Source organism: Balaenoptera musculus, chromosome 1 (assembly GCF_009873245.2).
Source record: "Balaenoptera musculus isolate JJ_BM4_2016_0621 chromosome 1, mBalMus1.pri.v3, whole genome shotgun sequence".
NCBI classification, from domain to species: Eukaryota; Metazoa; Chordata; class Mammalia; order Artiodactyla; family Balaenopteridae; genus Balaenoptera; species Balaenoptera musculus.
In genome coordinates this window covers 121,749,995-121,772,444 of record NC_045785.1, presented here as the reverse complement: position 1 = coordinate 121,772,444, position 22,450 = coordinate 121,749,995, and positions in this window count along the sequence as shown.

Here is a 22,450-nt window from a genome sequence, read left to right as displayed (position 1 = left end):
TAGTCCTATTTCTGAACTTCCCAGCAGTTGTATAAAATATAATATTTTCACATAATATATCAATCCAAGGAATTCATTAGTTATCTAAAAATTAGTTTATTTGTAACAAGGTAGTTACTTAATGTATATTTGTCAGGGTAGACTAAATGCTGTGACACATACTCCTAAATCTTAGTAACGGAGAACAATAAAAGTTTATTTCTTGCTCATATTGACCAGAACTCAGGGACACGGCCACACCTAAGAGCAAGGGAGGCTGGAAAATATAGTTTAGCTCTGTGGAGAAAAGAGGATATTAAAAAACACTTAGTAAGACCCAAAGGAATGGACCATAGTATAGGTAAATTTTGCAGGGAGACTAAGAGGTATGTATTAGGTGATAGAGGGTATAGGGCAAAGGAAGATGGAAGAGAAGAGCTTGAAACTCTATCCAAGGAAATTGTAGACCCTTGGGTCTAAGACATTAGGCATAATATACTCTCTACTCAAGAGGCAGGATGATCATTATGAATTATGAATTGAGGAACTTAAATCTGATTACTTCACTCCTCTGCTTAAAAACCTTCAGTGTCTACCCTAAGAATAAATGTTTAATATGGGTTACACAGTCTTCCAAAATGTATCCTCTGCCTGTCTGTCCAATCTTATCTACTGTACTTTCCCATTCACTCTTTTTACTTAGCTGTAATGGTCTTTTTTATTTGCCCCAAATGTGAGGATCTCTCCTCACCTCTTGCCATTAATCGTGCTATTTCTTCCATCTCCTCAGAACACTTTTTAATGAAACACTTCTCACTCTTTCTTTTTCTGACTAAGACCTACTCATTCTTCAGTTCCTAGCCTGAAAATTACACCTTCATGGTAGCTAAAGATCAGTCTAAAATTAAGACACCAAACCACAGATCCAAGAGGCTCAGAGAACACCAAGCAGGATAAATACCAAAATACACAGAAACACATACCTAGGCATATCATTCAAACTGCTGAAAGTCAAAGATGGGAGATATTCTTGAAGGCAGCTAAGGAGAATAGATACATTGCATTTAGAGGAACAAATGTATTAGTTAAAGCAGACTTCTTGTCAGAAACTATTCAAGCCTGAAGACAATGGAGTAACATTTTTTAAGCACTGAAAGAAAAAAGTTGTCAGCCCAGAATTCCATATCCAGCAAAAACATTTTTCAAAACTGAGGGAGAAAAAAGAATCTTACAAGACAAATAAAAACAAAGAATTTACTTTGAGCAGACCTAGAACTACAAGAAATGTTAAAGGAAGTTCTTCTGGTATCAATAAAAATGATACCAGACAGAATCTTGGATCTATACAAAGAAATGAAGCACTGAAAATGGAATGAATGAAGATAAATTTAAAGGCACTATTTCTTTGAATATTTTTCTACCTTGCTTTCTCTTCTCCTTCTGGGATTCCAATTACATGCATATTAGACTGATATTGTCCCACAGTTCTTGGGTGCTCTATTCTGTTTTTTTTAACCCACTCTTTTTTTTTTTTTTTTCTCTTGGGTTTCAGTTTGTGTTGTTTCTATTGACGTATCTTCAAATTCACTTATTCTTTCCTTGGCTGTTTGAAGTCTGTTGATGAGCCCATTGAAGGCATTTGTTATCTCTGCTACTGTGTTTTTTCATTCTAGCATTTGCATTTGATTCTTCCTTATGGTTTCTCTTTATACAAATTACTCATCTCATCATGCATATTTCCCACCTTTTCCACTATGGAGAAGAGCCTGTGAGAGTGTGTATAATTCTCCTTTGTCTGTGTTTCCAGGGGTTCTATATTTCTTGTCAGCCTAAACTCAGCCTTTAGCAAAGTGTTGAAAGTTTTAGTTGAATTATTCTTATCTGGGTCTAGTGGTATTTGCTCCAAATTATCAAGTACTCGTGTTTGTCTGTTTTGGGAGGTGACTGTAGTTTACTTAAATTTTGGGTTAATTGGTCGCCCTTCAGTCCCAGCTCTCTGATGGGTTCAAGAAAAGTTGTGGATTTGTAGATTGCCCAACATTTTTTTTTTTTTGGTGTAAGGAGTGATTTTTTTCCCCCAGTTTTCTACATCCTAAGTGGGAAGCTTCTTAAAAACATTATCAATTTTTTCCATTTTACAAAGGTGTTGAACAGTATTTCTCTTAGTGTCATTCCCAGACCATCTGTATCAGAATGGTAAGTTTATTAAAAATGCTGATTCTGAAGCCAAACTCTAGGCTTATAAATCTGAAAATTTAAAAGGTATTTATCTTATCAAGTTCCCCAGGTGATGCTTATGCATCTTAAAGTTTGAGATTGTTGGATTCAAAGTCAGCAGCAAACATTCATTAGCACTTATGATGTACCAGGCACTTTTTCAAAGACTGTCCTCTTTATATCTCACAGCAAACCTATGACATGGGCACTTTGATTATCCTCTTTCCAGACCATGCTACTGGGTCTCAAAGAGGTGAATTAACTTGTCCAGGGTAGCACAGCTAGGATGTGGAAGGGGCCAGATTCAAACTCAGATGGTCTGATTCTAAACCCTAAGATCTTTTTAAAAATTGAGATATAATTCACATCTCCATCTTATAAAATGTACAACCAGTGGGTTTTAGTATATTCACAAGATTGTGTAACCATCACTGATCACTGCTATCTAATTCTAATTCCACATTTTATTATCATCCCCCCCCCCCCGCCCCGCAAAGAAACCCCATACCTACTAGCAGCCATGCCCCATTTCCCCACCCCCTCCCTTCCCTGGCAACTACTAATTTACTTCCTGTCTTTGTGGATTTGTCTATTTGGGACATTTCATGTAAATGCAATCATACACTATCTGGCCTTTTGTGTCTGCCTTCTTTCACTTAGTAAAGCCAGAGATCTTAACCATTATGTCAGAAACTTAGAAACGGGCTTTTTGTCGCTTAGACAAAAAGGACTAACACCTGTCAGCTTCCTAGTGCAGGAGGAGACAGGATAACCATGAAAACAAAGACAAGCATTCCATTCAATGTAATAAAAACTTATTGAAGACCGCGGGTGTGCAGGGCCACACGGTGTGCCCCTCGAGGGGAGGTTTCGCGCGGGGAGCGGAGTTTCTGGGCAGCGGTGTGGATTGCGGGGCGGGGGGTCCACTGCCGGGTTCCGCTCAGGGTGCGCTTCTCCATCCTATTCCCGCCCCAGGTCCGCCGCGTTCCGGCCGGGCTCCATGCTTCCCGCGGGAGGCCGAGGAGCGGGAGAAGCTGGCGAGCGGCGGGAAAGGATGGGAGGACGCGATGGTCCTTACGGAGCATCGTACCAGCGTCTCTGAGCTCCACGCCGCGCAGAGGCGCCAGAGCTCCCGGCGCAGGCGAACCCGGCCAAAGCCTGGAGGGCCAGCTGGCAGAGGGGGCGCTGCTGAGCCCGGACGCCGCAGCGCGGAGCTCGCGGCGGAAATTAAGAAGGGTCCCCGCGCTATCTCAAATTCCCGGAACCTCAAGAGAGGATGGAGGAGCTGAAGGAGTAATACTTCTTTTAGGGAGGCTTGGGCAGGCGATCTCACGCTGAGCCTTTTGTCCCTGGTGATGTTAGAGCATCGATCGTGGGGCACGGCCAAACGTCAGGTATGTGCCTGAAGCCATGGTTACTTTCCCTCCAGAAATGATGGTTCGGTGGTGAGCAACCCTTTACAAGGCATTGCAAAAGTTCGTGGATTTGCTTTGTTTACTAAAAGGGGAAGTAAAGTGAGTTTAAAAAAACACAAAAAACTTATCGAGTACCTCCTATGAGCAAAGCACAGGGCTGGATACTCTTAGTATTGGGGCATATCAGAATTGCCCCTTGAGTGAGATAAAAATAAATTTCTGGCTTTCACTCCCAGAGATTCTGATTCTGGGATCTGAACAGGGCCCCATGTCCTATATTTCTAACAGGCATCCTCAGGTGAGCATGATGTAACTGGTCGGGGAACAGGCTGGCAAGCACAGCTGGAGGATGATACTTCTCAACTTTCAATGTGCATATGAATCACCTGAGGATCTTGTTAAAATTCAGAATTAATTCATCCAGCAGGTCTGGGATGGGGCCAGAGAGTCTGCAGTTCTAATCACGTCCCAGGTGGTGCTGACTTGCTCTTCTGGGGACCACCTTTTGTGTGGCAAGGTTGTAGGGGATATAAGGTCAAGGATAAAATGCCCTGGTTTCCGCATAAGGAGCTTACTGTGGCCCGCAGAGAGACCTGCATACAGCTGCCTCTAAGTCAAGGTGAAGTGGGCTGTCCCAATAAAGACCAAAACATGCTATGGATGGAGAGCCCTCCCACCTGTGCTTCAGTGCATGTTCATGAGGAGACATCCAGGTAAAATGGCGTATGCAATATCTGATCAACTGTTTAGCAAGACAGGAAAGTATATTACATATCTGACACATATTTCCATCCCAAATGGTTAATATCTTCAGAAAAAATATTGATACTAAAGAGGTAAGGCCTAATTTGCCAGAAAATTCACTGATGTGGAAAACCTCATTTCCTGATAATGCTGGGTAAATCTGTGTTTTGTAGGGGGCTCCATATGTTGTAGGTGCTCATGAATTGTTCAATTTTATTATCCTCATTAACAGGGATAATGCTTGCTTTTTAACAATCATGATCGCCATCTGGAGCCTGAAGAACCACAGTTTGAGGCTCAGGTAGAAAGAGGAGACCGTCCTGACTGGGTCCCAGCCCAATTATTTCCCCACTGCCCCAGCCCTGTTTGTGTCCAATTGCTTGGCTGCCAGGCACACGGGAACCATACAGACAGATGTGATGTTAGTTCTGGTTCGAGAGAAAACAGAAACCAAGCAAAACGGAACAAAACTCAGAGAGTGTAGGGAACATTGGCTCTGACTTCACTGTTTAATCTCATTCTATCTGAACAAATATTCATAAAGCAGCTTTCCACGTGTGTTCCCCTCACAGCCCTGGTGACCCCTAACTTGGCTGTTGGCATGTGACAGGTGGACTGATGTGACTGTCACTGCTGTCCCAGCTCTTGGGGTGAATTGGGTTTGAGCCTCTGAGCGTCCTCTCTTTGTGCTTCGCAGAGAAAGATTGCCTTGTGAGGAGGAGGTGGGTAGACCGCCAAAGCTGCCTGGTAACCATAGCAACCACGCACACCTGCCCTGGTGGGTTCTTTAAGGCACCTCTCCAGACCTTTCCCAGACCGATCTTTTCAAGCTCTCCCAGCCTGTACCAAAGCAGCATTCTGAGACCATCTCAGCCCTAACATGTAGGGGCAGTTCAGGAGTACTGACCTGCCTGCTTTTTCCTGGTATCTAAATAATCATCACCTCACGCGTTTAGCAGAGGATCTGGAAGAACTGGGAAAGTGATGAGGGAAACATAAGCCAAAGCCCACTAAAGACATAAAAGACCTGCTTTAATCACTAAAATCAGGAGAAGATAAAATGCTCATGTTCAAGAATCGCTCAACCCACTGTAAGGATTTATGCCTAAAAGTTTGCTCAGGGATGGCAGGTAGGCAGTTTAGTCAGAGATATTTTTCTAGAGAAGGCAAGTTTCTGAGGGTGGAAAGGGGCAAAGCTTGATGGCGGTGAAAAAGGGAATGTTAATAGTTCCTTCAGGGGGGTTATGTATTTTTCCAGGGACATGGATGGGGGGGAGGGTACTGTGAGGAAGAGTGAATGGAACAGGGCACTGGGGCCAGATGGCTGAGGTTTGCAGCCCTAATCCATCATTAGAAACTCGGCCAATTCCAGAGTAGGCAGACAACAAAACAGAAACAAGGCTTCCCCAGGTTCTGTCCTCCCTGCACTTTCCAGCCTTTCTTCCCACCCTGCACCCCCATTACCCTCCATGGCAGCCTTTTCCTTGCATGTCACTTCTAAAACGGTGGTGCCTTTCCATCAATTGCTGCCAGATTGAAAAGAGGTCGAGACCAGATGCTGACTTTGCATTGATGCTTAAAGCACTATTGGGGGTCAGCCAGATCAACTATTTGTGGTTTCTTGACCATTTCTCTGCTGACATGTAAACACAGTGAATGTTTACACTAAAAAAGTGGGAGTATTCTAGCTGACCTTCACTTCACCTCCCCCTGCCATCTCCTACACATTCGGGTTTAGCGGTGACCATGGAGCAAACTGTTATGGCTTAAGTATAAGGAATGTTTTACCACAGAGGGTGTAAATAGTGATGTTTCCAGTCCCCGTTACTATAAGATGGAAAGGGTAGAAATACGCAGTCTGGTTTGCACTACTTGTTCTCTGGAGGATGCACACATCACATTAGCAACCTCCCTCAGTTGCATTTGGTCCTGATTGCGTGAGATGTAATCCTGTCTCCTCTAGGCGGAAGGGGACTGTGATACTTTCTCATGGATCCTATGTAACTGTTCTGTTACTTATTGGGTGACTTTGAACACTTCACTTAGCATCTCTAAGCCCTGGTTTCCTCAGCTCTAAAATGAGAGGATTTGAGATGGAGGGAATTAGATTAAATGTTATTAATATCCTTTCTAGTTCTAACCCTCTATGACTTTCTTGGATGCTGGGCAAGGATCAAGTTCTAATCATAGAAATGCTTGTGAGCCCTTTTAGTCACAGACATTAGCTCCATCCTCTGTCGCTCTGGGTGAAAGGTGATATAAATTCTTGGTAGGGACCATGGGCACATGTCTAGTTGCATCCCTGGGATGTGCAAGGCCCCAAAGTACCCAAAACGTAGCATGAGAGGCAGCAAAGGAGTTCCCTGAGAGCAAGGATGATTTATATCAGATAAGGTGTAGCTATATAATGGGAAATTTAAAATAACTGTCTTAAAGCAGTGGTTCTCCAATGTTTCTGGGCCAGCAACATCCGCGTCACTTGGGAGCCTATTAGAAATGTAAATTCTTAGGCCTCACCCACATGTGAAGAGTCAGAAACTGGGGCCCAGCAATCTATGGTCTAACAAGCTTTCCAAGTGATTCTGATGCATGCTGAATTCTCATAACCCCTGGCCTAAACACACAAGGATGATTCTATCATGGAAAAAGAGGTCTGGAGGAAGGCCACCCTGGGCTGATAGCATGTCACCAGAAACCCAAATTGATCATCCACCTACTTTACCAGACTTGGCTCTGAATCACTTTGGCTTTTCTTAGAAAATAAATTGCACTCTCCAAGCAAAAAGACCCAATGGCCATTATGGATGTTTAGTACTATTTGGTCCACCTATTGAAAGAATTTTGTTCACCTATTGTCATTTTTTTTTTTTTTTTTTTAATAAATTTATTTATTTATTTATTTATTTATTTATTTTTAGCTGTGTTGGGTCTTCGTTTCTGTGCGAGGGCTTTCTCTAGTTGTGGGGAGCGGGGGCCACTCTTCATTGCGGTGCGCGGGCTGCTCACTATCGCGGCCTCTCTTGTTGCGGAGCACAGGCTCCAGACGCTCAGGCTCAGTAGTCGTGGCTCACGGGCCCAGTTGCTCCACGGCATGTGGGATCTTCCCAGAGCAGGGCTCGAACCCGTGTTCCGTGCATTACAGGCAGATTCTCAACCACTGCGCCACCAGGGAAGCCCCACCTATTGTCATTTTGAGCAATGACACCATTGTTGGGCTAAATGCTTGCTAAGGTGAGGTACCACTCACATGGATATAGTCTTTGGTGTGTTTATTTAAAAATTAGCCTCATTAATTCATGTGTCTTAACAATACAATAATTTTATAAGACCGTATCTTATGATCCTTTAGTATCCCCCTCATAACAGATTGCTGATCACTGAGTAAGCTTTCAATAACCAATGATTGAATTAAACTGATGACTTCATAAGAGACCAAGCCAAGACACAGTTTGGGAAAGGTGAAATCAAGAATCAGACTCTTATCTGGATAACTAGATCAGTGTAGATAGCAATTTAAGATATTTAGAATATCAAGCATTTGGTTCTCAATGGTAGTTTTTAAAAAATAATATCTGGGTTGTGTTGATTTGAGCAGTGTACTGGGAGCTGAGATCCAAATTTTAGTCCTAGCCTTGCCTCTCGAAGTAGACTCATCAATTAACTAATTTTGCATCTCATTTTCCTTGCTTTATAGGGAAGGAGTTTTTACAAATACAAAGACTGGACAAGAGGAGCTCGTCCATGAATCTATCTTTCTGCTCCTGAGGGAATATGTATGCAGGACTTTCCCTCCGGAGAGAATCGATACATCAGGTACCTATACCCTCGACTCCATACCCCATCAGATGAAACTGCTTTCCATCGGTCTGTGTGACTCTGTGGGTGGGAGAATCATGGGGTGAGTCTGAGGTCAGAGAATGACACATTGAGTTTTCATTTCTAATCTAACCGAGAAGTCTTGGTGGTTTAGAAAATTGAAATGACTTTCTTTCATTTTCACATGTAGTTGTGGTTTCCAAGAGAAAATATCAATGTTTCTGACCAATTCTTAATTCACAAAAACTAGAAGGATCATGTCTGTTTGCTTTGTCCCTGTACCATGGAGCAGACTAGAGAAAGCCTGTTGATGCAAGCAGAAAGTAAAGCCACTTCTAGATCAGACCTCCTGGCTGCCGACAATCAGATCAAACCAACAGCCTTTAATGAGCTCCTCCCAGGGATGGTGCAAGGTGCTCCAGACAATTACGAGGCGGTGTAGCTGACACTGCAGGTGGTCTGCCCAGCATTCATTCCTTCTTCTTCCCAACCAACAGAAATGTATCACTGAGAGCAGCAATGTGCCCAGTTAAAAACATTTCCTAGCTTTCCTTGCACCTATGTGTAGCCTGTGACCACACTCTAGTCATTGATATCCAACTGTAACCTTTGCATGGCTCTCCAGGAGGGCTATTTAAAGACAGCTGATTCAGCTGGGAAGGGTGCCCATTTTGCCCTTCTTGCTTTTCTCTTTCCTGCTGCCTGGAATTTGAATGTGGTATCTGGAGCTTCAGTGGTCATCCTGGACCATAAGTGTGGAAGCCACGCACTGAGAATGATGGAGCAGGAAGTGGGAAGGAATCCTAGTTCCTGTTGATTTCATATCAATCCTAGCCTGCCTCCCCACAGACCTCTTTTTTGTGGGAGGATAACTTTTTTGTGTTTAAGTCTCAGTTATTTGGGGCTTTCCATTATATGCTGCTACATCTAATCCCAGTTGATAAAGGTGGTCCATGTTCTCAGGAAACTTCATGCCTCTGGGTGCAGTGTAGTCTGGCACATTCAGGTAAGTTCATGTGGTCCCTACCATAGAGTTTATCAGTTTCCAGGCAGAGTCACAGGGGACTGGAGCTGATTGCTGGGATTATAAAAAGGCTCAGCAGGTATTTTGATGATTAGGATTTGAGGCATCCTTAGCACACATGAGATGTTAATAGTGACCTGGTTTAGTTCCTCCCATCCCACCTGCCCCTCTACATTTTGGGCCCAAATTCAGAATCTGGTACATGCGAAAAGGAGAACTCAGAGCAATCCCAGGGGTTGTTCTGGGACCTGGAAGGAAACCTTGGACCATAGAATCAACAGCTCTGCTTTAAGCATGAAGTGGAGACAGGACTCCATGGGTGATAATCTCTCAGAAGTGACTTTGTACTTGTTTGGATTTCAACTGCAGAATGTAGCCCAAGGAACTTGGTTCAGACTTGGCTCTTAGGGTCTGAGTGTTCTCTTTGCACATATACAGGAAGTTTTAATTAGCTGCACCAGGCTCAACTGAAGTTAACCATGGATCCTAGCTTATAATTCCACCTAAGCATGTGGTTGTTTTTTCTTGAATTTACATGCACTGAAATCCACCTTTTGGAGTATAAAGTTCTATGGATCATAACACATGGTAGAGTCTTGTAACGACCACCCTAGATAGGATACAGAGCAATTGCAACATCTCAGTGAATTCCCTCAGGCTACATATAGTTTTTTTTTTTTAAAACCCAGCTTTATTAAGGTATATCACAGACCATACATTTAAAGTGTGCAATGTAATGGCTTTTCACAGATATGTGCAACCATCACTAGTCAATTTTAGAACACTTTCATAACCACAAAGAGACCCCCCCCTTACCCTTTAGCTATTATCCACCTATCCTTCCATCTTTCCCAGCCCTAAGCAACCGCTAACCTACTTTCTGTTTCAATAGGTTTGCCTGTTCTGGACATTTCATATAAATGGAATCATATGACATGTTGTCTATTGTGACTGGCTTCTGTTTTTTAGCATACTGTTTTTAAGGCTTGTCCACGCTGTGGCACATATCACTACTTCACTCCTTTTTATGGCCAAATAGTATTCCACTGTATGGAAATACCACATTTTGTATATCTATTCATTCACTAGTTAATGGACATTTGGATTGTTTCCACTTTTTGGTTACTGTGAATAGTGCTGCACTTGTGTATGAGTTTTTACTTGAACACCTGTCTTCAATGCTTTTGGGTAAGTAAGCAGGGCAGGAATTGTTGTGTCATACAGTACTTTTATGTTTAATTTTTTGAGGAATCACCAAATTGTTTTCCATAGTGGCTGAGCCATTTTACATTCTCACCAGTCATATATGAGAGTCCTAATTTGTCCACATCCTCACCAACTCTCGTTACTTTCTATTTTTTGCATATCGCTATCCTAGTGGGAATAAAGTTACATGGTAGTTTTTTTTTTTTTTTTTTGGCTGTAGTATTCTCACAGCCTAAGTGGAAATGTGGAGATTTTGGTCCTATTTTTTGCCTTCAGTTGATCCAAACAACTGAAGTGAAACATAGACTTTTAGAATAAGAGCTATAAAGGGGGGTTGGCAGAGAAAATAAATCAAAAAGATTTGTCTAATAAATCAAAAAGAATTGTCTAATAAACACAATATGAGGAAGAGCAAAATGTTATGAAAATCATGGGTCCAGTGTACACTTTAGTCAATACATATTACTTGTTACTATTGTGTGCCAGGCTCTGTGCTAGGCAGTGCGGGCTTAAAACTAGTTAAACAGGAATAGAGTCTGCTTACTGAATGAAGGGAGTACACAGAGGAGGGGTCCTTCACACAGTCAAGGTATCAGGAAGTCTTCCTGGAGGTACAGGGATGAAAAGCAAAGAAATTCTCATCAGGTAATATGGGACACTAGAAGTATTTGGGGAAAAAAACTATGCTGGAATGTTTGGGAAATATCCTCTGGATGGCCTATTTTTCTGAGGCCTTTAGGCTACAGTCTTGATTGGAGTCTGATTTCTTTTATTTCCCAATTTGCAGTTGGTGGGTGTAATTCTTTCTTGAGGAAAATAAATCATAGCTAAGACTTTTGTAAGTCCTGCTAGCTTTTGATTATTTGCACTAATTAAAGGGGAACATATAATTCAGGATGGCAACAATCTAAACAGAGTTTATATTGACTTTGGAATATGTTTTTTTCTGTTGATTCCCAGATGTTTCTGTGCCTGATGTTCTCAGAATGTGCACATCCAACTAAATCATGAAGCCCTAGGAAATGGAGTCTGTAGACTTTCAGGATGATGCATTGTCCTAAGCAGGACACTTTTCTTTTGAAAGCGCTTCTGGTTCACACCTTTCTTGTGGTGGGACAGAATTGTTTGGGTTTTAGGTTTTCTGTCTCTTGATTTTTGCTAAACAAGAAGAATAATTCTGAAAACTTTTGATCTACTTTAGAGGTGGCAAAGATCCTCAGAGTTCACCTATGCTGCCCATTCACTCTTGGTACCATAAAAAATTTTGCCAAATTCTTGGGAGGAAAATAAACTCTTCTGATAAGATCAATTCTTTTGATGAGATGCTGTAGCTTTTGAAATCAGCACAAATAATGTTAATTCATGACCCAAATAGCCTAGATATCATCATAAAATGCATACAAACATATAATAGACCAGATTTTAGATGACATTTCTTTTTTTATATATATCTATTTTTTTCAGATTAGTTTCCTTTATAGGTTATTACAAAATATTAAGTACAGTTCCCTGTGCTATACAGCAGGTCCTTATTAGTTATCTATTTTATATATAGTAGTGTGTATATGTTAATCCCAAACTCCTAATTTATCCCTCCTCCCTAGATGAGGGGTCAAAATGGAGAAAAGACTCTAATCCCAAATAAGTAATATTATCAATTGGTCAAAGTAAGAAACAAACTCACATAAGTACAATAAAACTTGAGACTCATTTGGGCCACTTATGGGGAATTAGCAACAAGTCTTTATCAAATTTTTAAAAAGTTTTGGAAAATAAAGATTTTTGAGTATCTGGTTTGAATGAATGATAAAAAGTAATTTGTAATTAGCACATCAGTTATATATTTGTTGTCTATTGCTACATGGCAAATTATTCCCAAACTTAATGGCTTAAAATAACAATAAATATTTATTATCCTACACAGTTTCTGTAAATGGATTAGCTGAGTGGTTCTGGCTCAGGGACTCTCTCTCTTGAGACTGCAGTCAAGATGTCAGCTGGGTCTGCAGTCATCTGAAGGATTGACTAGGGCTGGCGAATCTGCTTCCAAGATGGCACACTCACGTGGCTGGAAAGTTGGTGCCTCAATCCCTCCCAGTGGAATTCTCCACAGATCTGCTTGAGTGTCCTCACAGCATGGCAGCTAGCTCCTGTCAGAACAAGGATCCAAGAGAGTAAGGCAGAAGCAGCAATGTTTTTTATGACCTAGTGTAGGAAGTCACACATTATCAATTATGCCTTATTTTATTGGCCACACTGACCAACCCTGATGCCACGTAGGAAAGGGCTACACAAGGGGGTGAATACTAGGTTGTGGGATCACTGAGAGTCATCTTGGAGGCTGACTACCACAAGTTAGTAATACATAAATTGCAAATGAATCATTTTAAAAGAAAGAATTGGATTGAATACCTTTCTATTCTAGAATCAACATCTGACTACAACTGTTATTAAAAAGATTCGAAATGAGTGAAGCCAAATTATGAACTTGAGCTCTTTTAGGGAGGAAGCCTTATGACCAACATCAAGATGGCTCATTAGCCCAGGGTTGTGGAAGACCATCTAATAATCAGCTTGATTCTACTCTTAGCCATTGTGAACACAGAGCCCTTGGGTCTCTGAAATACAGGCCTTCAACAGCTACTTCATGTCGGCTCTTATGTTATCTCCATGAGGCTACTCATCTCACCTGGCTTGAACAGTGGTTTCCAGCCATTTCCCCCGGTTGACTGATGATGTCCCCTAATGTCAGATGCTACACTCTTATGGGCAATCGTCAGATCACTGGCTGTTAACCCATTCTTCCTTTTAATTCAAGAAACACATTGGAATACCAGTGAGTGAGAGAAGTGTTATTGTAGGGAGAGACTCAGCTCTGTTCTAATTTATATACATAGGTAAAGCATGCATATGAATAGATAAGACATTTGCAAACTTTAGCACAATAACTATTACTAGTAACAAATACCTTGCAGGATGCTAGCGTCTTTACCCTGAGATTGAGGGCCTCATTGAGGAGACTAGCTTGGTGAGTCCAAGTTTGAAACCTGGGCTGGCCAATTAGGTCTTCCCTGTTTCATGGCAGGCTTGCAAACATATGCCACTAATTGTAAGATAAACCCTGTAAGAGTATCCGTGTGATTGGCTCCTGTCCTTTTAGACAGATCCGGATGCCCCCAGCAAATAGAATGTGTGAAGTCTTTAAAGTCCAGCTGTGGAGATTGGCTTTCCACCTCCAGAATTCTTTTCAGACTGTCTCCTGTTTTCCCAGTTTCAACTCACTGTTTTTCTTCTCATATCCCTCGTTCTCCATCCAACACTGTTTTTGTTTTTTTTTTCTTTTTTTGGTACCTTGGCTCTGCTATGCACCAGGCCTCTGTGCTCCAATGACTGGTGTAGATGTGTTTGTTGAATTCGCCCTCTGGATCTGGGCAACCTTGGCTGAGCTGTGCTGAAGCACTGCTGTCTTCCCACTGCCCCTTGATGTGAGTCTATCCCTTCAGCCCCAGTGGCCATGGTAGGGATTACACACCCGTTATTCCACACTGGAGGAAAACAAGTCAATGACCATTAGGTGGGACCATTATTGTAATTTTAATTCGTAATTAGAAGAGTTAACATTTGTCCCTTAGAGTTTTTAAAAATTTCTTTCTTAATAAATGAGAGTATTTATTTATTTATTTATTTATTTATTTATTTATTTATTATTTTTTAACATCTTTATTGGAGTATAATTGCTTTACAATGGTGTGTTAGTTTCTGCTGTATAACAAAGTGAATCAGCTATACATATACATATATCCCTATATCTCCTCCCTCTTGCGTCTCCCTCCCACCCTCCCTATCCCACCCCTCTAGGTGGTCACAAAGCACAGAGCTGATCTCCCTGTGCTATGCAGCTGCTTCCCACTAGCTATCTTAAACGAGAGTATTTAATATGTGGTGAGTTTTCCTTCTCCCATTTAACAAATGAGAAAACCAAGTCTGAGAGAAGGAAGGCCACACAGTTACTGAGCTATGGGGACAGGATTGGAATGTCAGCCTTCTGACCCTTGGTCTGAGGCGTTTTCATTCTGCTACAAATGGTACTGAAAAATGTCAGAATGGAGATCTACAGACCAAGAATAATTAGTGGATTATTTGATGAGAGTGCATAATGATAAATCTTTTAAGAAAAACTGGACTTTTTTTTAAAAAAGAAAATGTGCAGTGACTTTCACCATAATGATCTAATAGCAGTCTTCAAGCGTTAGAAAATTAAATGCAACTTAGCAAGTTGGATGGAAGGGCAGTGGCAAAAGTATCAGAATTACAGGGTATTTAGAAAGAAGTGCAGTGGTAGTACTCTCTCTTTATATATATATTTCAAAGTATAAATAGTGAAGAGCTAAACTGCTAAGAGTGTTTTTACTCTTCAAGTATTTATTGCAAACCTACTGCGGACAAGGCATTTGCCTTGACATGTGAAACCCTGTAGCATCCATATTTTGTAGAACAGTGAAGCCTGAAGGATCCTTTGAGGACTCCCCCAAGAAATGCTCTAGGAAACATTTTTGTATTTAACATGGAGATGTTATGGAGAACATTATGGGCCATATCATGCTGGATCCCTTTTTAATGACAGAAATATCTTTTAGATCTCGGTATGTTGAAGAACTTCTTGGAAATTGTATATCTCAGAGCCTATTGTGTTTCCTTCTTTGAGTTTGTCTTATGGTTTGCATTTCTGTGTCTGGTCTTTACCCCAAAAAGGAAAGGATTCTTTTATCTTACAGAATAAGATAAAAGTAAGGTAGAAGTAAGATTCTGTGTCTTACAGAATTGCTCGGTTTTTATTTCATCTTTGCTTTGATTTTCATCACCTATGTATGTGTATTCTGTGGTTGTACATATTCCTGAAATGACCGTGAAGTGAACAGGATGCACTTAAAAATTAACTTGGGGAGATATAATAACTTTACCGATATCTACAAAGGGAGTTTTAACAAATGGATGCTATTTATGTTTTGTTTAATGCTACTCATTTGCTTAGAAACAATGTGTTATCAATAAAAGAGTGAGTATAAATAGAAAAAAAGAAGAGGATCCAGATCTGGCTGGTAATTTCCCCCAGGCTACATTTCCAGTCAGTGGCCAAGTGAGGCTCCAGTGAAAAAGCTATGATTCTGCTCTTGGAAGCCCCTCAGTGCTAAGGAATTGTCGAGGCTTCCCAAAAGGCTGGCTGATTGATTGATCTCATGAGTTTACTCAGTATAATTAATGCTTTCATTTAGCATTTTTTTCTGGATTGGAGGAGTATGTGGGGAAGAAGAGAAGGTTCTATCAAGAGTTTTCTCTAGACCCATGATTCTCAATGTGTGGTCCAACACCATCACTATCATCTGAGAATGTGCAAGAAATGTAAGTCCTTTGGCTCCACACAGAACTACTTAATCAGAAACTCTGGGGGTGTGGCCCAGCAGTCTGTGTTTTCATAGGACTTCTAGATGATTCTTCATGCTCAGGTTTGAGAATTTCTGGTTTGTAGAGGTAAAGAGCATGAACTCTGGAGTCAGACTTCCTTTGCTAGAATCCTGGCACTACCACTTATTAGCTGTGTGGCTCTGGGCAAATTGCTCAATCTCTCTGTGCTTTAGTTTCCCCATCTGTAAAATGGACATAATTATAGTACCACCTTCAGAAAGCTGTTATAAAGTTTAAATTAGTGTCTATACTTAGAATAGTACCTGACACACAATAAAAGCTCAATAAATGTTAGCCATTATTCTCAGGAGACATGTTGTCATGGAAAAATGGGGGGGATTTCTCTCTCCAGCCCTTCTTTCCATGAGAACCCCATGAATCTTTCTAGTGCAGGCTTCCCTGAGGAGCAGCTATAGGCTGGAGTTGCTGGGATAGGGTAGAATGGAGGATATGTTCAAAGCCCTATTTACACATATCATAAATGTTGCCCTAGAGACAGCCCTGAAGTATGGACAACTTAGCTGTCCTTCTCAGCATTGGTAAGGTCAGTCCCTGACCTGTGGGGCAGAGACTTGATTCCTCAGTTGGTTTTGGAGAGCAACCCTAAGTGTCTAGGGGAACACAAAGATACTGTGAAACTCACACAACAATCTCAAAACAAAATAATCTAAAATTAACTTTAAATATTTAAAAAGAAATTCTAGCTTCACTGGATTCTCTAAAATTATGCATATGGGGGAAGAGTCCAGACAGAACCAAATGGCTATTTGATGTTAACCCTCCTCTGAAGTTTGGGGATGACTGTTGCAACATTGAAATGGATTCTTTCCCCCAACGTTGCTACAGACAAACTCATCAACACAGCCTTGAGACCCAGTTTCCAGCTGAGGTAGGCAACACTGAGATTCCCCTTCTTCCAAGGTCAGAAACTTGCCCAAGATGAGATGCAGCTTGACTGAATTAAACTGTTGTCAATAAGATGAAAAACACCAGATCGATTGGGGTTTTTCTTTTGGCAGCACCAGCAGCCAAGCTGTCTCATCTGTATGGCTGATCCACTCAATCATGCAAAAGTCGTTGCTGACATGACCAGAAAAGAGTGATCTGTTTGGGGAAAATGGTTGGAATTGGAACGAGCTGGGATTAAGCTCAGGAGCCCCGAGGGTCCATGCTACGCCTTAGCGGCCTCAGGGATCAGGCAGCTTCCTTTCCTACTCCTAGTGGGAAGAATAGAAGGAGAGGACACAACCAGACCAGGCTGGGTCAAGGTCTTTGGAGCCAATACATGTTTCTGGCTGAATGTGGAGAGTAGTGTGCAACATGCAAACCGGTGTTGTGGAAACCAACCTGAGAGTCTAGCATCCTTCTCTCCTCGTGCTCCAAGCCTGAGGACCTTTAGAGGCCAACGAGAATGAATTCTAGAGCTCTGTCCTTGGTCCAACAGCCCAAGTGGGAGCACGTGCTGTGGGGATACAGGCCAGCATCCTCCATGCGTTCCTTCCGCGAGGACCAAGTGCTTTTCTTATCTCAGTGCATTTGCCTCCCAGCCCATCCCTCCCGCCTCACCATCTCTCCTCGTTGAACTTCCCAGTGAATTAGCTTGTTGCTTTGACAACAGTTGGGAAGAGAGGGTGGGGGAGGGTGAAGTGGAGGACTGGAAAATACCACATCACTCTGGGGCAGGACTGAAGCTGAGACCCAGACAGGAGCACAGACAGGATGAGACGTTAGCTTGAGGGCTGCAAACAGCAAAGGAGGATGATTTGCCCTGAGCCCGAGGGGCTTTTCTTACTCCTTCACCTGCCTCTTACAAGCCTCTAGGACTCTGCAAATAATGGATTTATCTCGGGGGACTGAGCTGGTGTCTCGCCAAGAGAAAAGCATATTGATGGCAACAGGTTGAAGCCTCCAGTCGTGGCAAAATTTACGACAGGGGCTTATCAGCCTGAAAGAGGCAGAATGGGGGAGGCCTGGGCGGTGTCTCTCCCCTCTGGAATTTCTGCTTGATCCTTTTGCTACATGAAAAATGAAGTGTGGTGGAGTAGTGGGGAGACCTTGCTGTGCTTGGATGATCACACAGATTTAGATATGGAGCCTGGTTTCAGAGCCTAAGAAATACCCGGGCAATACCAGTTAAAGAGTGTAGAGATAAACAATAGGCAACTCCTATAAAAAGGGCAAACATCTGACTTCAAATAACATGTTTCCTTTCTGAGCTGAATTGCCTAGAGTTGAATGAGGGTCAGATTCGCATTCACTTATCTCTCCTTAGCTCAGCTCATAACTTTCCCTGTTTTCTCCCCAGGGTGTATTAAAAACAGAGCTGCTTCCCATGAATGTGATGGTTCCCATTCAGAACTCTGTCACGACTTTGTCTTTTCTCTATCATCTTGAAGGGAAAAATATCTTCCATAGTTTCAAGGTCAACTGCGAGCTATTTGGGTTTGGAAATGAAATGAAGCCCTTGGAAAGCTTATCCCTCTCTTCACTCATATTTTGCTGATGTTTAATAAGACTCAGTCATTCTCCAGCCTGGGGTCAGAGGTCAGGCAGCCATAAACCTGCACAGGGAATTTCATTAGGGCAGTTACTTTTTATTTTTCACTCTCTCTTTTTTTATGCTACAGAAGGAAAGGATTAAAAAAAAGTTGTTTGCTTTTGCTTTGTGTTTTGTTTTTGTGGCTCTTTGGAGCTAGGCTTCTGGCCTGGAGGAGCACCTGGAAATGCATGTGTAAATACCAATGACCTATATGCCTGGCCCACCATCCTGTTTCTTTAATTTTCAGACTCAGCAGCTGGAGTCCCTAACTCCTCAGGGGCAGGCCTAGCCTTACCTTAAGCCTTGAGGTTGATTTTATTCCAGTCCTGACTTGGAATCCAGTGTCCCTTGCTGCTGTCTGATCATGTTCTGACCTATGCTCTCAGTCCCAAACTGGTCCTAATGGTCTGCTTTAGTCCTCTTCCTGTTTGTTCTCTCTGTAGCACAGGCCCTACTGTCCATCGCCTGTCCCTCCTTTGGTTTCCAGGCAACCACTTGTTTCCTGGTTCTCTTCCCACTTCTCCTCAAGTCTTCACAGCCTCCTTGGCAGGCTCTCCTCTGCTCTCCCCTGAAACGTTGACTTTTCCTAGGATTCTATCATTTGTCTTTTTCTCTTCTCTGGATAATCTTATTTACACCTGTGACCTTAATCACCAAGTCTAGGCCATGGGCTCCCAAACATTGCTACTAAGCTCCAGATGTATTTCCAGGACTTTCTGGCCATATCCCCTTGTATGTTCCCTGGTAGCTGAAACTTAACACATTCCAAAAGAACTCATTATCTTCCCCCTCAAAGTAGATCTTATAGTCTTGTTTTTGATTGGTGGATTACTATCCATCTAGTTCCTCAAGTAAAATATCTCAGAGTCATCCTTGACTACTTCTTTTCCCACATTCACCATGTTCAATCAGTCATATGTTCTGATGTTTTTACTGCAGAAATTTTTCTTGAATCCTGCTTCTCATTTCCATTTTCCATGTTCACTGCTGCTACTTTGGTCTAAATTCTCATCCTCCTTCACCTGTAAAAATATTATAATTCTTAAACAAGCATAAGCTCAACAAATATTAGTCGAAAAAAATGAATGAATGAATAATCTATCTAGACCCAGACAGACAACTGTTAACGTTAAATGACACACTTTATGGAAAGCATACTTGGCACAATGATCGGCACATAGTAGGAACTCAGTAAATATGATTAATTATGTGTAAGAAATATTTGAAAGCATGGACTTTGAACCCGGGCTGCCTGGGTTCCAATCCCAGTTCCACATTATACATTTCTTATGTATGTGATCTCTGTGTCTCCATTTTTTCATTTGTAAAGTGTGGATGATTACAATAAGGCTATTGTGAGGATTAAATGAGTTAATTTATGTAAAGCTTTTAGGACAGTGTCTAGCCTATGGTAAATGCCCAATATGTTAGTTGTTACTATTATATTTTTATTGGGTTCCTACCTCTTGTCTTTCATAAGTCAACATGTTGGGCTTTATTAAAGGAAATGTGCATTGTATGTGGTCTCATGTATGGCATTCTAAAATTACATAGAGGAAAACTCATCACCTCATTTTCACCCAGTAAAAATCATATCTGTCTGCTATGAAATTCATAAATACTGAATCACAGTCTTTTTGTAGCATTTTATTATAGCTCTTTAGGGTGACCCACTGTCCTGGTTTGCCTGGGATTGAGGGGCTTTCCAGGATAGGAGACTTTTAGTGCTAAAACTAGATCAGTCTGGGGCAAACCAGGTCAGTTGGCCATCTTGTTCTTTACTTTGAATAGAGTTCCTTTTCTGAAGATCAGCTTCCAAATATGATTCCTCAAGTACACTTCAGAAGTGAAAACGAAATGCATAAATCAAGGTGATGGACTTGAATGTGTGGTTGGGAATATGACTGGAGAGCCCTCACATACCATCTTCTGTTCTTACCTATCAAAATGTCCATGTCCTGGGCATTGCTGGGGCACATGAAGGCCCTTTCATATTGGTGAAAAGGATAGCTTCTGGTTTCTGGCTTTGTTCTTAAACACTGCAGCTCTCTTCAGCTTAGTCTCTGTACTGAGGATCAAACTGAAAGCCTATTCCTCATCCCCCAAGCCTTGTTCTCGCCAGAAGGACTGCAGAGGCTAGGAGGCCCTGGTGGCAGCTGACCAGTTCTGAGCACAGACATTGCATTGACAGCCCAGGTTGCAGAGAATTGCATGGGGCTGTTACCCTCCACCAAGTCGTGAATGGCTTTTGCCTGCTCCACTCTGCAGGGCCCTCCTCCTGTGTCTTTAAATTCCAGTCTCTGTCTTCCCTCATTGGTACCAGATTTATAGTCATAGAAAATAAAATCAATTCACATCATTTCCTCACCCAAGTCTGTTAGTTCTGGAGGTCTGTAAGAGCAGTTCCAAATCCTTGGCTCGCTCTTTCAGGCCTTTCATAGCCTGGCTCCCAGCCACTCTCCAGCCCCTTCTCCTCACACTCCCTGGGTGACCTCTGCTTCAGTATCCAGCATTCACCACCATTCCTCCAAGACCACCTCGCCTTTTGGATTAGTCTGCTTGAGCTACTATAACAAAATACCGTAGACTGGGTGGCTTAAACAACAGACATTTATTTCTCACATTTCAGGAGGCTGGGAAGTCCAAGATCTAGGTGCAAGGAGACTCGTTTCCTGGTGAGAGCTCTCTTCCTGGCTTGCAGATGGGTGCCTTGTCATTGTGTCTTCACATGGTGGAGAGAGAGTGCTCTGGTATCTCTTTCTCTTCTGAGAAGGACACTAATCCCATGGGGAGAGCTCACGATCTCATTTAAACCTATAAGAGATTGCCCCCTCAGTAAAGCCTTCTTTGGCTCCCCTCTGGGTGCCTGCAGCACTTTGTCCATAGCTTAGAGGAGTTGCTACTTTGTATAAGAACACGTTTACATGTCCATCTCTCCCTGGCATCTTTGAGTGTCTTGAGGGACTGGACTTCCAGTGTCTTCTTTGAAGTCACTGTGTCTAGTACAGGTGTGGTGTACAGTCTGTTGAATGACTGAATAGCAGCAGGAACAAAGCCACAACCACTGCAACAACATTTAACCTTGATTGGGAGCATTTATTCTGTGCTGAGTGCTCTGCTAAAAGCTCTACAGGCCTCATCAATCTTCATCCTCATCTCAGTCCTTTAAGGAAAGTGAATTTACTATCCGCATTTTACAAGGAAGGTAAGTGTTAATTTGGCAGGAGCTGGAGTTCATCTTTACTCTGTCTAGGCAGCAAGAGCTTGTGAGGCTCAGACATATCATCAACTGGATATTTTTTTAAAGCTTTAAAGTACTTAAGCATAACCTTTATCAATCTATTCTAACATGCTGGAGACTCCCATGTATTAACAATGGATGTGCTGACCACAAGTTCAGTGGAACCCCTAAGGCAACCTCCAAAAAACCCTATTATATAACATTTTCTTAGCCTGATGTCTCTTTTCGTTTGTATCTGAAAGTTATAAAACTGTTTTTCTTTTACAAGATTCTCAGTTAGGGTGTTTTAACAGAGCCACATTGGCCTTGCCCTAGTAAGTATGAATCAGGCTTAAGTGCCATTCGAGGCTGTGTCTCCTACTTGTTTCCCAGGCAATTTCCACGTTAGGTTTAGCAGATGCCTCTGCTTTGTGCTGCACGCCTGTTTTGGTGCACAATTTGAAGTGAGAAAATCACTTAGTGAAAAATTAAGCCAGCCAACAAAATCAGGCTCAGAAAATTTCTATTAGAGGGACAGATTTGATGATGGTTGCCTCGTTCTCGATAACTATAAAGATAATATAAAGAACTATAATTTCTCGAGAACCTCCTGTGTTTCAGCATTCACACTGCCATAATCCTCACAATAGTCCTATAAAGTCAGTGGACTTTCCCCATCCTAGAGAGGAAGAAACTGAGCATCAGAAAGTTGCGTAACTTGCTCAAGTGAGAGGACTTGGGAACTGGACTAAGGTTAGTCTTATATCAAGTCCCACGCTCTTCACCATGAGCTACATAGCCAGACACCAGTGAGCTACGCAGTGTAG